This window comes from Danaus plexippus (assembly GCF_018135715.1).
Source record: "Danaus plexippus chromosome 9 unlocalized genomic scaffold, MEX_DaPlex mxdp_24, whole genome shotgun sequence".
NCBI classification, from domain to species: Eukaryota; Metazoa; Arthropoda; class Insecta; order Lepidoptera; family Nymphalidae; genus Danaus; species Danaus plexippus.
Window position 1 is genome coordinate 2,834,216 of NW_026869847.1, and position 17,401 is coordinate 2,851,616.

Sequence of the window (17,401 nt, forward strand, 5' to 3'; positions counted from 1 at the left end):
ATGCAAAACATATATCATGGAGATCTTTAAATGGGAAGTATGAAGACCAAGCACATAATAAATAAAACAATGTCGAGATACAAACATTGACATAGAGTTGAGCTCAATATTGAAATTTCAGTAAAATAGCCGAGATGTTGACTTATGTACAATAATATTTAAATTTGTAACTAATAAAACGTATGTATATCATGGGTCCATATAAAATCACAAATGGGAATGTGTGATACGTGATTTGTATTACTTTGATAAGTGTTCTAGATTTTCCGATAACAAAAATTAAATGATTCACAATAGATTATAGTTAATATTCTATGGAATATTTTTGGAGTGTACATTATGATGGTTTAGTTTGTTAGTCTTGATCTCGACTTACGAAAATGTCTATTGTAAGCGCCGAGGCGTGTGTCACAGACATATGTCCGGCTCTGTTTGCCCGAACTCTTATTAATCATCTATAACAACTGCGCAACGCATTGTCCTTGTCAAAGCGCGTGGGTTCAGTAATCATAACTATGACGTAAAGCTAAACACATCACAGTCCCTTCGCCTACATCGCGACTTAAGAACCTATGCGGAAGAAAGGTTTGAATCTTTTGACAATAGATCAAGATTCTTTAGCTACAAGTTTTTACCGCTGATGTGACATTGTATTCTTTGTTGTTATGGTAATTGTAAATTTTATATTACAAACACTTCTCACCTGCCTCGGTGGGAGCCGTCTCAAGGATACTATAAATCATGAAATAAATAACGTAAATAAAACACGCCACTCGAACGTATCACCATGAACTTAAAACGTTATGCGAACAATTCATTAGCTGTAATAAAACTTGTATTTATTAACGGCGTTTATAATATAGAAATCATACAAGTGACACTTATAATTAAATAACTACAAACACCTGTGCTCAACTGATTAGAATTTTAAAACATAAATATTATTCGTATCATAATAAATATTGGGGGAAATCCTAAATAATTCACTAGTTCCGTAATAAGAGAAATTGACAAATATTCCAAAATCAGGGCCTCTTTGAAGTAATTAATTTTAATCATAGCTCTAACAGAAATATTATGCACGCTAATGGTAGCAAATTCCTTAGCTCATAGATATTTTAATGTCTCGCTTTACATCATCGCAAGACGACATTTGTCACATCTGTTCGTTAAATGACTGTGGTTGTGTATTGTTATGTAAAATGAATATTGTATGGAATATATGGCTTAAAACGAAAAATTCTTATTTTAAATTTAAACGATATTTATATAAAGAATACTAAACTGCCAGTAACTTTGCCATATTAATATGAAAGCGGTGAACATTTATATCTTATTCTGAAAAAAGTATTATTTATATTTCTCAGATGTGCCGTAATACGTGCCGTATTGTAATGTTATTTGCTTTTTTCATTGACGGGTGCTTGACGACGAGATTCATTATGTTTATTTAAATACGACTATGTGGTCAAGTTCACGTTGACATATAAATCGGAGATAAAAATGACGTAAGCGCTTTGTGCAGCGCTATTTAATACCAAATATTTATTTGAATCAATATAACATATCGATCCACTATCAATGTTAACTTTATCAAATTATGTCATATACCCTAAACTTTCCCACTGATGGTTGTTCGTCAATTAAGGACAATTACGCGGTTCGTTAGCTAGTTATCTAGGTAGGTTAAATTGATGCAATGTACCGATGCAAGTTAAATGCAATTTCAATGGTGATTACAATTTAGTGAATTGAAAACATAATGGCTTCCTGGTAATTAAAACGTTTAGACACGGATTTAATGAAGGGGATGCCGAAACAGCTGTTGTATTAACTGGTATGATTTAACCAGGAAGTTGATAGGGTTAATTAATTCATTTCCAGACCTACTAACTGTGAATTAAAATACACCGAGTCGACCCAGTTGGCGGCCACACAACTGCCGCAAAGCTATGATAAAGCGGCTAAGATTCGGAATAAATAACGTTCCTATCTAGTAAATTGTATGTTTCACTTAACATACTGCGAAAGTACGTTACCAGATAATAATTTATCAGTAAGAGTTCCACTTGTGTACACAAAAGTATTACCAACAATGCCATGTATGTGTATTAAATGTCTTGAAATTCGTATGAATCACGAACAACCAAAACACACCAATGCGGATTATTTCTGGCAAATTATGAGCTGTGAACCAATAAATGCAGTTGTTACAAAATAAGCATATTGAAATATAAAAAGGTATGGTCAAAGAAATCCATAAATTACGACAACTGCTTTTATAAACGATAATTTAAATTGTATCAATCAAATGAATAGCTCAATAAATTTAATAACAGCTAATTGGTGTACGTGCTATGTGCTAATGTAAACATAATTCGTTCTCGGCTAACAGTACATGACTGCATTTTAATAATTCAATTGATAATCCGCGTCGCCCTTAAGTGTCTTATGGTGTGGACGGCCATTCGCAAACATCTCACGATTCGCCCCCGCTACGATAATGGCTCGTAACGAGTACAAATGCAACCAGCATGCCAATTGGCTTACACTTAATAAAACCAATTAATAAGAGTGAATGTTGCAATGATTACGTGAGAACAAAATATTTTTTGCTTGAATATGTAGTATTTAAATTATAGTTTCGTTTAGTATGTGTATATTTTGTTGCCAAATTTTAGGATGATATTACTGTGATTTTTGTCATTAAAATCGGCACATGTGTATGTATTTTACCTACTCAATAAACTTAGAATATATAGCAGAAAAAGAAATATGAAAATCAATACGCTGGTTCAATATAAGAAAGAATAATATGACGGTGTGAAATTGTTGATATAACAATTTAAATTTTTGTAGCAATAACACTCCATAATTGGCACAGCACGTACGTAGATGGCATTCAAAATCTAACATTTGATAACAATGCAAAACATCTCGTTGGCATATATAATATACCGGTGTGTGCTGGGTGTACGCTGTACAGCAATGTCTCAATATGGTCACGAGTTGCAGATAAGCGGAAAGTCGCCTTTGTTGTATTCTCACGCTTGGGAATTTAAGTCGTGATTATTATTCTCATTAACTATAAATAATATTACCAGACGAAGCCTGTTAAACGACCTTGGACGGCTGCATGAAAAATCGATACATTAGGAGCATGAGACCGATGAATATTTCACTGGAAATATATCACGCAATTGATTTAGCGATATGTTATTCTGTTAGCAAAATATATGCCGTCAGTTTGACGTTCATGAATACATGGAAAAGGTATAAACGAAATCTCGAATGTTCGGGATATTAAGTTGTTGATCAAGTTTTTATTAAATTGTCCAAGCAGTGACTCAGTTGCTTCATTCCACGGGATATGCTTAAATGGGTAAGGCGGGCCTCGTGAGCTATGCACAATGTACATAGAGCATATAAATGGCAAGAACACGATAATGTTATTGTAGCAAGATTACAAATTTTATAATACCTGTTAGAAAACGTGTTGAAACATTAAAATAATATACCTTCAGACGGAGTTCGGACGTAAAAAAAAATATACTGATTTGTTTTATGATATTTAGTATTTACAATTGTAAACAGAAACCGTGAATCTCTGTTGCTACCTTGAACTTGCAACTTGGCTTGAGTACTGACGCAATTGCTTAATCAATAAGTAGTTAGCACGCAAACACCTCAGAGAAATCTTATGTCACTAAAGAAACATCACAATAGACATATCCAACCATTATTGAGCCATAACAAGTATTTTTAAAACCTTCTAGAACATTCTTTGCAATTTGTAGATTTTTTAGCTGATATACTCTTCGTTATTGTATGCATTGCTGTTTTAAGATTTACAATTTTCTATTTATAGACAATGATGACTTCGCTCTTGTGGTTTAATATTGTTTTACGCTTCATATTATTATGAATACAACGAGATACTATAATAAAGTAAATTCCTCAGCAATCTGATTATTCCTTATCAAGTTTCAATTACCGTCATTGAAGACGAGATAAATTTTATTGTTACAAGTTAAAATCGTACCGTAAAAGTAGAGAAATCCTTTAAGTAGGTCATCACGGATATTTTCATAAATATTATATATTATATCTTTATAAATTTGACATTAAATTCATAAATAAAACACAAATAACTCGTATTTGGTTAAAACATTAATAATACGCACATTCAAAAATAAATATGGAATTTTACGGTGTCGATGACCCTTAAATTATTAAGGTTGCTGGTTTTCTAAAACAGATTTTTATAAAGTATGTATAAAAATATGAAATAACATGCGAACTGCGAAGGCGATAATAATGTCATCTCTATAAAAAAAAAACAACTGTCAGAAGTATAGGTATCATTTTGTGGAATCACGCGTAAGTTTTAAAGTGACACATTTGTTATGGACCGAACAATAAATAAATTACGTATTAATTTAACATTTAGCCCGAGATTTAAATTTTTATACATATATTATTCCTCGACAATATTTTCTCTCTGCATAAAATGTACGTTTGACCTTTTCGTTAGCGTTAACGATGGAGGTATTAAAAAATTTAATCGCATTTTCTTATTTTAGATCACTGTGACCCCGAAACGAGAGCTCTTTTATTTATCAATTATAATTAAGGAAGTAATAAATGACAGCATTATATAAAATATTGGGCCTTTTTAAGCTTCATTGGTATGAGATAAACCGCATGTTGCTGAGAATAACCAGAGCGTTATAACGAATTAAGAAACATCGCCTGCATCCCATAATAACATCATCTGCAGCCCTAGACCTGGATACAACAGAACCCAGCACAAAGGGAGCAATAAATCAAAATAGATCCATCATAACGATTGAGCAACGAATGAATATAACGCGTTGCTTAAATCTCAAATACTGATGATTAATTTAATTAGTTACATACAACTGAAACTTATTATTAAAATATAGAACATTTAATAATGGCTTTGGTTTTAATAATAAGCGATAAAAAATTACATTTTAATTTGCTAATCATTGGTTAGCGGTTGACTGTTAAATATATAATGACATAAGTAGCGCGTGCAGCTCATGATAGACGCGGAAATGCTATGCAAAGGATGGGCGGTTCACAGGGAATATTCAATAGTTAGTCTAGAGTCTAGACGCAGCGGCGACATTGTACACTACACGGTTACATAAACAAAAATAATATAAACCGCCATTGAAATACCAACTAGATGGAACAATAAATCTGGCTCAATTACATTAAAATCGATTTAACCGAGTCTACTATTACTTTCAAACTAATGGGTCACATTAAGGAGTTATATTTTATTTATATAAACTACTTTACTAATATGGAAACAAAACAAATGATTACAAGTATATACAATAACCTCTCTAAGGAGTCACACCATAAAAGTATAAGAATAATAAGAACTATTTTTGGAAATTCATAAATGCATTGATTTTAACTGCAATAATATGTGACTGTGATGGAAATAAAAATTAAAAGAGAAATATTTTAAAAATAATATAATAAGATTTAAAAGTCTTTGTGTCTATATAGAAATTATTCTTTAGCAGGTCGATTACTTTTCCTATTTCAGACGACATCGGATCAAGACAAACCAGTTTCACGAGGAGTTCTGATAGCGCCGAGTACAAAAAATAATTTATGCAAGCGGTATAAGACCCATGTTTATCATGAATACCTTTAGTCATACGTAGACAACAGATTAAAAAAACATTCCAATAAAGACATGATCTTAACTTTTCAGAATCAGAGTGAATAAGTTCTCAATTATTTCAATTTAATGTTACATTGTCAAACCACAGCAACAATGTTGTGCGGGTTACATACAAACAAAATGTAATGTATAGTGTTTACGAAGGTGTCACTAATATTTGTAACACCTTTGTTTTGAAATAAAATTCACATGTAATAAGATACGGCCATTTGTGATTGATCCCTGAGACATATTCGGTTTGGTCCGATACGCTTCAGGGAGTCGATGTATGTTATCCAAGCCGCGGGTCCAAGGTAGCGTTTTGCGAATAATTATAGTGACGACAGATAATAAACCATATATTTTATATAGATTGTAGTTGTTTACATAACTTGAATCTATAATATGGTAGGTATTTGATGACACTGTAAATGGAAGACGAGAGATAATCACTTGAACACATGCAAGTTAAACCTCATGAGCACTATTACCATGGTTGAAATACAACAATGCTAAACACCGTAATCTAGTAATTTCGACGCAATGACCGCATCTCCGATAAGGATAAGACGGAGGAAGTCAACTGTCGTGTGTGAGGTCCGAGTACCGAAATGTTAAATGAACTGTAGTTTGAAATTACAAATATTTGCCGTATAGGAAAAAATACACGGAAAGGAGACGAGGTTGAATTTCATTTCCAAGGCCTCAGCTCAACCTTTGACAGGTTTAGCCTTCACGAAAACGTTTGATTATAATCGTAAAGAGGCATTTATTCGACGCAATTCTATGTTGTTTACTGCGACTGATAAAAAATGTTGCTTGTATATCATCAAATTGCTAACAGCAAACAAGCAAAAAAGGTTAGCGTGTCGTGAAATAGAATTAAAAAATTATCATGCGATTCTGAATAAATTAACCGGAATCGCAAACGGCTATCACAAAAAGCACGATATTATAGATATAGATTATAGATAATAATCTTTGTGTAACTGACTATTTACAACAATGTTTGTAAAGACAAAAGCTGATTACATACATTTGAATGCAATGTTAGGTAGACGATACTAGTATTTCTCGCTGTTTCACCCGTGCTCGCTAAAATAACAAAATGTTTAAATCGAACAAACATACGTCGTTTATTATTAGAAATTCATAATCTTAATATAAACATGTATATTTTAGTTATTTTTAACATATAATCCTCTCAGACAGCGAAGGTCGAAACGTTACAATAAGGGTATAAGTAATGTCTCGATAATTAGTTTAAGAAGGTCAAGTTAAAAATCAATGATTGATGAGAGAAAAAAAAATAGAACAAGCTAAGTATTGCACATACACAAGGGTCATGGATAACTTCGTCCAATAAATGGTATACTAGCAGAATTGTATTACCATCATTACCTGGTCTGTCCGATTGTTTAACCTAAACTCTGTCTGTTTGTTTGTTACTCACTAACCCGAAACTGCTGGAATGACACTATTATCATATATGATAAATGCTACCAAGTTGAGCTAACAATATGACCAAAAACAGGAAACGTTAGACAGAACTAGGAACAAACGAATTCGTTTACCAAACCTGTAGATGAACTTAAATCCATTTAAATATTGATACCGATTCTAGAAATTCAATTATATAATACATCGAAACGAGAGAAGGGGGACATTTTACATCATACTTATATATATATACAGGAGGGGCAGACTTCACAGGGAGGTTTAGGGTGAAGAGGAAGCCACCCTGACACACCTACACCAGAATACACTTAGTCTTAAATATTTCAACTCGAGATTCATTAAAATTGCAAAATAAAATACGTTAAATTATTCATTTGAATACTTTAATATATCAAAGTTTATTTATTTATATTCAAATATGATAAAAAAAATACATCGCTCGTACTTCTCAGGTCGATAATGCGATTCAACACTAAAATGGCACGACATTTAACGTTTGTTATAAGGAAAATGTTGTGATGTTTCAATATATTTTAAAAGTTACACACGTATGAGCTCATGTTTTGTCAACTCACTATTATATTGGATTCTAAAATATTCAATAATCTAAGCTTCTATCAAATATATATTCGATATATTTCCTGAATATATAAATAAAAAAAATCTGTATTGTTCACATGTAACAAATAAATTCTTGTCTAACACATTATATGTAAATCACGTTAAGTATCTGTGTTATGAAATCTAGAATATAAGAGGCACTATTTACCTTATTAGCACCAATGTCGTTAATATTATTAACAAGTTGCGAATGCATATACACTATATGTAAGTGGTGGGGAATTAATATATATATGTTTAATATAGAAATTATATTGAGACGGAAAAATAAATTAAATAAAATTGATTTTCGATTATATAAATAAATAAATAATTATTATAAAATTACATATATTGAAATAAAATGTATAGTAACACTGATTTATGAAATTCTAATCTCACTCACCGGAGAAGCTGATTCTTGTTTCGACGGGCATTTTATTTTTATTTATAACTCTCTTTATATATATAATTATTTGTTATTGTTTAAAAGCGCGTAGCGATACGTCTCTATCCTTTGACTGTCCAATGTGCACTGACACTACCGGCCTGATCGTTCTAAGTGCGCGCGTCTGCCTTTACGTTTGGGAGAGCCTTCTATTTTGTGATACATTTATTTAAACATTCTTAAATGTGATATATATTTATCAAGATCTTTTATATATATAGTTGATCAAGATCTTAAATTAACAGTGCCAAAACATTAAAAAATTTAAAATCTTTGTCTAAGGTACAAAGAAATTAGAATTAACCTATATAAAAATATATATAAATTTAAATAACATATATTATTTTGCAATAACAATAATTCCGTATTGAAATAGTGACATGTTTTTACGATAATTATAATGGTTCATCGATTTATCTTGATTTCCCAACATTATGTACATTAAAAAAATAAATAATTACTTTAGAAATAAATCAGTATAATAAATTTATTGTGTAAAAACTTCAGATACTGTTTTCCAATTACATTACAAATAACACTAGTTCCAATTACATAACAAATAACACGAGAAAAAGCTTCTACATTAAATTCTTAATAACTATTTAATATTTACTAATACCTACTTTTAAAATCTCCGTGTGAATTTCCAAGCATATATCGTAACAATATCAATGAGATAGTAAGCTGTGCGTGGTGATACTCATTAAAACAAAATTCCATTCACTCAACAATAATTGAACTTTACACTGTATCTCATGGCTATAAGAAAGCTAAATCAGCGTAATAACCTCGCCGGCGCCGTTAAAATTATCATTGATTTATACTATAATCATATTTTTATACTTTCACTTCGCATCCAACAATGTAAACTGTACAGTAACGAATAATTTAAATAAACAGCCATCGAAACCCTCGCCGAACCCGGTTATTAAAGAAAACTTCATTAAGACGTAGCTTCAATTTTTATTTTTATTTCATTATCATGGTGTTGTGTAATCAACAATTTTATTTCTGTAACCACTTTTCCGTTCTAAGAAAACGAACGCTTCAAGACGATTAAAGTACCTACCGGCGAGGACGTAAAAGTGTTGTCTTATCAAGTACTTGCAAAAGATTTCTGTTTGAAGTACTATCTAGTTATACAGAAAAGCTGACAGCTTTTCAGCAATATTTCAGAGCAGACCTACTTTTAAAAATTAAGAACTGACCCACTTATTGATATGAAATTTTTGTTTGAATTTGCAATAACTTACGTGAGTTGAACGTAATGTAATTATTAAATTTGTTCAGTCAGTTTGAGTTTAAATTATTATTTGTTTTTCACTTTAAAAAAAATTACATTGCTCATGAATCAAGAAGATAGCAACATTCCTTTTAATGTTGTTATCCTATAATATCAGATACGCAATGCTAAAACTTCATTTTATATATGAGAAACTTTTAAAATAAATTACTTTTTAAAATACTGTCATCACTGAGATAATTCAAAATAAACATGAATATATATATTTTATTAAATAAATATAAATCCAAGAAAAGTATTATTAAATACTTATACGTATTTATTATGAAAATTAAATGAGAAAAAATGTGTTTACTCGTCAAATATTTCGCAATAAAATGATATGTAAGAAAGCTTCATAGAATAAAAAGAAAGTATTTATTAAAACAAATATTCTGAACCAAAGAAATCTAGTGTACTATGTATCAGAGGACCGTAATTTTTATTATAATATACGAATTATATTATTTTTTATTAAGGGACGTTCCGGTTACTTTACAGCAACCGTGATCACGAGCAGAGGAGATAATACTGTCTTAGACAGTAATTATGAATTACACTGTGATTATTATTAACTAGAAAATTAATATAATATAATGAAAAGCGTAGTATTTTCGAAAATTATAATTAAATTTAACTGTTTTCGTGAAAATCATACAATTTAAAATAAGAATTTGAATCCAATTTCCATAGAACTCTACCTGTGTTTGTCAAGCAAATTGTCTCTATACCTTTCATAATATTAGCTCTGTTATTCATGACGATTATCTCATAGAAATATTGACATATCTAGGAGCAGTGACCGACCTGAGGAGCTGGTGTCCGTTGACGGGTATTGAGTGCTCCACACAAAGGAAGACACGTACGTTCCAATTGAAAATACGCCTAAGGAATAGTTAGTCTCTAAGGGAATATCAAATTAATTATTATATATTTAATTTTAAACTTGTATTTTCTTTTTTTTTGTCATAATTTTATAATCTTTACTTCTCAGCTTGCTTATAAAGTGGAAATCATATAAATAAATGTCAATATATATATATAACCACGGTTTTCACATTTACCGAGAAATTAAGTTAAACTATCATAACGACCGGGATATCCAGTAGTAAAACTCATCTCAGTGACAGACATCTGAGACTGGAGAGGACGAAGTGAAAGTATATACAAATAATAATAAAACATATAATATATGGATTAAATAGTATACAATAGAAAGTGATATAAATTTTTCGTCGCTATTTTCATATAAAATTTTACCATTTTTGTCTCTTATTTATTAGATAAGCAATAAAGAAATTTGTCTTGAATTAATGTAAATGGGTTAACTATGTAAAAATGACAAACATTTATATCAAGATGCTAAATATTTTGTACAATTCAACTGAATTATAATCGGTAAGACTACTATAAGTTTCCATTGTGTCGCTAAATGCGAATCGTTTCCCGTTTCTCATTTAATGAGGATGTACTGAAAACGCTCCGTTTGCAGTGTGAGTGTGCAAACTTGTCGTAATCCTTCTGTTGTGGTATGTAAGTATGAAGGCTGTGTTTGTTTTGACTGCTCCGAGGTGTGACTGCGAACTCAGCACCGGAGTCACGTACTGCTTGTTTACAAGTCAAGGATCTCGGAACAATACACGATGTTAATTCTTAATAACATTACTATTGCGTAAATCTTTTTCACTCGAACAACATCGAGTAATAAAAGTCTTTTATTTCATCGAAGAGAGTTCGATGAGTAATCATTGTTTGTGTTTTGTATTGTACCTTTCCGTTAAATGATAAAATCATCTCAAGTCTCGATTTGGGAATAATATATCCTCGTATTTTATATTGTTTAATGAAATTATATTTTTTTGTCTTGGATAGGTCTTTGTATCAAACAGTCTTTGGTTTCTGAAACCTAGAAAAATGTATAACCATGATCTTACTAAAAGACAAAGATACCAACACGTTTAGGTTCATTCTGTTAAACTTTTAGGTCTAATGGTCACATTTAAACCGGATAAATCAACCGCTTTAGACCGGTAAGCGGTGAGCTTATTTAATTGTTGTTAATTTCAGGATTTCGCAGCTGTTGTCCGAGGAAAGTTGGATGTGTCAACGCACTCGCAAGTCATGATTTTGATATTCTAATGTTACATGGTATCACATTGCTGAACCGGTGTATCCGGTTTTCGGTGAGAGAACCGGTTTTTTAATATATTTAAATATAACGATTATATTTAAGTTGCAAAATTAATAACGTTTCCATTATTTGTTTTTTATCATATTCATTCATTTTAACTGAAGTTTACCGTGTTACCAACTAGTGATGACACTCGACAAAAATATTTAAGTGTTGCTTGAAATACATTTTGGAATTAAACTATAAATAAACATATGGTTATTAAATATGTTCTAAGGAATGTCTGTATTAATTATAGAAGTGATATCATTTAACCTGACATTCTTAATCCAAAAACCTTGACTCGATATTCAGGACACAAACATTTTCTTTGTGGTTAGTTCGTGTCCGCTAAAACTATTATTCGAATAAACTTTTATGCTGGTAAAAAAGAAACTTGTTTAGTTTATTTTATTAGAGCATATTTGGTATGTTAATAGGAGAATTGTCGTAAAAACTTTTTGAAATGATGTTGTTTCTGATTTATAGTGTTCTATGTCTCAATGAAAAACCCTAGACTTGTTATTTTATATACTAGCAACCTGAATATTTATATCTTTCAGGTAAAGAATATAGACATGAAGCTTGAAACGGAAATGTGTGACAATCAAAAAGTGGAACAAGCTCTACATAGCGAGAAACTGTAAGACTTTGGAAAGAATTTCCTATTTTAAAATACAAGAAATATATTTTTTTTCTCTACATTTAACCACTGATAAATGTTTAACTGATAAAAATTCAAAAATTAAACATGTCCATCATTGGAATTACACTTTTTATAACCACGTTTTGCACTTATCACCTGTATGTTATATATTAATTATGCCTAGATATATAACGCTATCGCAAATTGCAATACAACGGTCTGAATGAGGCCACGAGTGTAGTTTATAATCCAGATAGGATGAATTGTGGATTCATTGAACTCTGTCGCTAACTAATTGATAACGTAACATTCCTCATACGTTTTGTATTGTAAGGTATTTGGAACGGTCGTGCTGTATAACTTAGATATCCATACATTAGAATTTAACCGTCACAGTCACGATATTGAAAACAGTATTGGCGTCGTAGAGAAAAAGTATTGCTTTCGCAACGGCAATGTTGTAGTCACGAAGCTAACTTTGATTAATTTCTCGTTAAATCGACCTTATGTTTGAAGTCAATTGTGACTTAGTTTTTGTTTTTTTTTTTTTTTGATTATTGAACAAACCGTTACGATGGAAATAATGAAAGTGACACTTTTGAACGATCTCATTAAAGTCTTATGATATTTGTTTGTGCACGTTTATATGGTTCTAAGTTTTTCGGATGCTACGCGTTTTCCCGACGTTTCTATTACTTTACAGCAACTGTGATCGGTCAGACGAGATAAAAATTGTCAGTGAAAAAGTCTTGTTTTGTATTTTGTGTTATTTTTATGAGGTTGGTGAGTTTATACGAACTCCATCCAACAGGATTAGAATATGACTCAGTGCATATAACTCAGACATTACGAGAAATGTAAAGTATTCAATAAGTTTCATCTCGTCCTCTAAAATGTGCAAACCCAGTTGTAAGTCTTGTCCTATCATCTAAAAATCTAATACATATAAAAAATCACAACATTGCACTTCTATTTTGTATATTATATGTCTTTTAAACCCCATGACGGCAAACTAAATATCATTTTCTATATTATTGTTTGTCTATCCGTTCCAGATAATCCTCGTAACAAACCTTCTTTTATACATAATGACGTTTAACGTGGAAGCTAAGTTTTTTATCGTAACTACATTACCAACATTCACGTATCATTATTTCAAATCCAATTTAAAATTCATTAATGTAATTAAATAGGTTCCAATCCTCCAGACAGCGGATATTGGCAATCGTTATCGAGCGAGTTTACTTTGCAAACGAATTAAAGTGAAACAAAATTTTCAATATCTTATCAACATTTCAACTGAATATTCGTTATAAATATATTAAGGAACAGGTTTTTTTATTGTTTTTGTCTTGACCTTTACTTATTATTATTTTAACTTGCTGAAGGAGAGCAAGAGAACAATTAACCAAATATAAATATTTTCACAACAACTTCTTGTAACTCTGAATATTCTATAGTAGTATAGTATACTTATCCATATGGCTATATAAAACGAAGCCTTTTAATCAGTTGGGGGAACAGCGCGTTCAACCCAGGGGAACGTCCCTATTGATAGAAGCACGGCCTTAATAAATAGGCATTGAATCTTTAAAATGAAAGACTTTTTATTAAAAAGATTTTATTTAAGTATTTAGTTAAAATCTTTTGCATTAAGTATAAATAAAGTTTAAAATATCATTAAAAGTAAATAAAATTCATATACCATTGTAATAATTTGAGTTACTTTCGTCTATTTGACTTTCTACGTCACTAAAATGCATTGAAACGATGACAATGGTTAAACCGATAAGAAGTGTTGCTTTAAAAAGAAACTGGCATAGAAAGTAGAAGAAATATTTTGATGTTCATAATTTATGCAAAATTATAATTAGAAAGAAAATGTTAATCGTCCATGGAGTACATGAAGGTATAAAATGATACCAACATATAAGGCCTTTAAATTCTATATGAATATTTGCTGACCTCAAGAGGTAAATAAGTATATATTTCTTTGATTAGGGCAATCTTTGGCTGGAGGGTTATTACTGGATATTTTTCATAGAGGTAAGTGTATGTGAATTTAAGATGCCATTTTATCTCAATGATGTGTAGAATTAAATAGATTATTCATGTAAATAATGAATAAGTTACAAGTTATATGAAAAACGCTCTCACATAGAAAACGATTAATACTACTTCTTGCATAGAAATACTACTAATTCTACTTATATTCATTATGGATGTATTATATGTGTGATAATCGTTGGGTTTACGGGGAAACTAATAAGAGGACTGTCAAAACTTTCCAGGAATATAGCTTCAATTTTAGAATTATACATGGGCTATCCGGAAATTCCGTGATATTCCCGGCGGGATGTAGCATAACACTATGCATGCATTACGTATGAACTATGAAGTAACATAACACAGAATAAAGAAAGCGCAGCCGATTGCTTACCATTTCAGTATTTGAAGTATAATATTAATTTCTCTGAACTCAAACGCATAATTACACGGATGGAAGTCGTAACCAGAAAATTTTCTTTAAAGAATGAACAATATTTAAGACCAGACGTGGACAGACGATTGTTTTTAATTTTATCGTCATAGCTTAAGAAAGAGAAAATATTTCGGTCAAATCATCATGTTTCCATAAAAACAAGCTATACAAACATGTATTGTATAGCTTGTTTGTATGTAAACTTTTAATATATAATTTATTCGATAATGATCGGTAAATTTGTACTATCCATTTCATATCGTATCATATGATAAATATCATAATACAAACATGCATTGTATAGCTTGTTTGTATGTAAACTTTTAATATATAATTTATTCGATAATGATCGGTAAATTTGTTTTTTTCATATCATATCATATCATAAATGTCATAATCATAGTAATGCAAACTGTTAATACACTACCAGAGACAACATACAAACTCATTCTGAATGCACTGTTCGTAAACCTGCAATGTCAATACATAAACATTAAACTATAAAAATTATAATTGTGCTATTTTTTTACTGATCTGAATCTTTATTATTGATTAAACGATATTATATATATTTTTAAATAACCAGCCGTTTTTTAAGTATAATATATCATGATCTATTGTCTTTGACGACTCCATACATACCTACTAAGTGCTTGTCAAAAGATGTTATGTCAAAATGTGGTGAATACAATATTGATTAATTATTGACTAAGAGTACTAAAAAAAAATACCATTAGACAAACTCCATCGTTTTCTCCTCACAGTATTGAAAAGTATAATATTATTCGTTTGTTAAATAAAAACGTTGACATTGGCAGAATATTCCACAATTTCCGTGTGATTGAAGTTATGGCATAAAAAAATGACTGATCATCATTTCTTTCTAACTTATAAGATTAATAGCTTTTGATTCTTTTTACTTTATATATTAAGGTCGTTAATATTTAGAAAGTTTTATTTCTGTATTAAGTAATAAATATCCGTCAAATATTTTGTAACTCACGATATGTCACATTTATATTGTTAGGTACCTATTGTGACATTGAACTCGTGACCGTCTCGTCGCCCTACCACGTGTCCATGATTATTTATGATACATTTAATAGTTGAAAATGCCTTGAATTTTCCATAAAATACAATTTTATTTCATATATTTTCTGATGTAGACTTTGCTCGTTGTTTATTACAGAAAAATAATTTGAAATATCAAGTTTATTTATATATTTCGTGCTAAATCCGAACAAAAATAATAATTTAAACACCAACAGTCACGTGAACTTTTCACATCCTACATCATTTATAATATCTGTACAAACAAACAGACAGATTTTGACATGACAGTTAGTTGATAATAACGTTTATTCTTCATTTTATATTAATATATGAAAAGTAATCTTTTAACAAACTGCAGAACATTAACTTAACCAACATAGTTACTTCCTAAAATACATTCCAGCGACAGTGGCAAAAGCTTCCAGTATTCCAAGTAAAATATTCTGGTTGGAATGTTAAGTTTCTGAAAGCTCAGCCCTGTTGTTGGGCCTTGAATGTTTGACTATTGGGGAATGTCAGGTGAGCTTATCGTGTAGAAATGTACTTGTGTTTAGGTTGAATTGTTGTCAAAGTGCCAAATGTTGTAAATGCTTTTAAAGTGTACTTCTAATTGCCTTTCCAGATACTTTACTGGAAAGTTTTTCAAAAGGTACACGACTTATCACTTTCCAAATAAAAAGGTATTCCGAAAAAGTAATTAATACAACACAGTTGTTTTTTATTTGCTTTGATCTTAACAAACTCGAATGCACCCATTAAATTTAAGTCTACAATACAATTAAGATATATTTTTGTTACAAAACTTATGAAAAAAAATCTATTCAGTAAGTAACTCTGGAACGATTTGGCATTGTTTAAAACTGAAGATGCCAACGTTTAGGCTATAAATCGTCAGGATTGCGGGTATATGCGAAGTATCAGTACACTTAGTCTACGTTAGCATCGTGACACGTACATACGTACCAAATATTTCCGGTTTTTTATTCTATATCCTACGTTAATACTATAATGTACTAAGCATACTTAATAGAAAATTCAGATAATGATAATTTCTGCTATAGTTAACTTCGAGACTAGCAATCACACCTTTCTTCATACACTTCCAAATTATAGAAAATTCATTGCACTATACTGATTACTTTAATATAAACATCAGGTCGTTATTGATGGAAGACGAAATGACAACAGTAATAAATATTGCACATCATTATCACAACAAATTGTAATGACATCCTGACTATGTAAAATAAAATGACATTGGTAATACAAAGTTGAATTCCTACGGGAGCGGATACGGGGCAATGAGAAAATAATGTATTGCGTAATAACTCAACCTGTGTATGTACGTGTGTATAATTCAAGCGTATCCATATGAAATGTCCAGTTACAACCATAACCATGCAAAACCGTTACTTGTTTAACAAGAGGCAATATTTTCGCATAACTCAAGCGCTTTCTGGATGATTAAAATGTGAAACGAAACGGCACTTAAGACTTATTGTTAATATACGTCAGCACATGATCTTTACGTTTGATTGTAATTCAATAAATTGTA

General features: G+C 30.6%; 1 protein-coding gene across 1 annotated transcript in view; it reads right to left on the bottom strand.

The window, feature by feature from the left end:
- The window catches only part of LOC116767354 (CAP-Gly domain-containing linker protein 2), a 33,654-nt gene that overhangs the window by 13,778 nt on the left and 2,475 nt on the right, over positions 1 to 17,401 (bottom strand).